Genomic DNA, 1,171 nt, shown 5'->3' with positions numbered 1-1,171 from the left:
GTTTCAGGTCTGTCTTGGGGGTCGGCCTCAGGTCTGTCTTTGGGGGCGGCCTCAGGTCTGTCCCCAGGTCTGTCTTGGGGGGCGGCCTCAGGTCTGTTCCCAGGTCTGTCTTTGGGGGCGGCCTCAGGTCTGTCCCCAGGTCTGTCTTGGGGGGCGGCCTCAGGTCTGTTCCCAGGTCTGTCTTTGGGGGCGGCCTCAGGTCTGTCCCCAGGTCTGTCTGTGGGGTCGGCCTCAGGTCTGTTCCCAGGTCTGTCTTTGGGGGCGGCCTCAGGTCTGTCCCCAGGTCTGTCTGTGGGGTCGGCCTCAGGTCTGTTCCCAGGTCTGTCTTTGGGGTTGGTCTGTGGACCGGTGTTTGGGGTCATCCCTCTGGTCTTTGGTTCAGTTTTTGGACTGGTCTGAGTTCTGGATGTTTTCTGGTTTTTATAAGTAAAGTTTATAAATAAAGCACCTGTCTTAGATATAAAATCACAAAGTGATTCACATAAAATAAAATAAAAACAATAAAGTAAAATAGTAAATGAAAACTTCTCCACAGTGTTACATTCATACAAGAGTAGAGTAAAACATAAACACTGATCCCCTCTGGATTTAAACCAACAACCTCTGACCTGATGACCTCAGACTGTGAGATGATGTGAAGCTGGATCCAATCTGACATAAATGATGGAGTTTCACCATGTAAGACTGTGACAGTTTAAACCAGAGTTTTAAAATTAACTGACAGCCAGTGAAGATTATGTTAGTTAACACTTAGTTAACGCTTCGTTAACGGTTCGTTAACACTTAGTTAACACTTAGTTAACGCTTAGTTAACGGTTCGTTAACACTTAGTTAACACTTAGTTAACTGTTAACAGTCGAGCAGTTTTGTTGGTCCAGTTTGTGTTCTGGTTCAGTTTTTGTGTTGCCTTCACTGCAGTCAGGATTTTCCAGTGTTTGTTTTGGTCCTCCCTGTGTTCAGCAGCAGGCGTGTCTCATGACCCTGAATATAAATGAGTCAGTTTGTGGGTCTCTCTGAGTCTGAACCAGAACTGGACCCGGACTGGTCTTCATCCCTGTCAGCCTGGACTGGACCTGGACTGGTCTTCATCCCTGTCAGCCTGGACTGGACCTGGACTGGTCTTCATCCCTGTCAGCCTGGACTGGACCTGGACTGGTCTTTGTGGTGAGTC

Source organism: Austrofundulus limnaeus, unplaced genomic scaffold (genome assembly GCF_001266775.1).
Source record: "Austrofundulus limnaeus strain Quisiro unplaced genomic scaffold, Austrofundulus_limnaeus-1.0 Scaffold1172, whole genome shotgun sequence".
In the NCBI taxonomy this organism is placed as follows: Eukaryota; Metazoa; Chordata; class Actinopteri; order Cyprinodontiformes; family Rivulidae; genus Austrofundulus; species Austrofundulus limnaeus.
Note: the sequence above shows the minus strand (reverse complement) of the source record.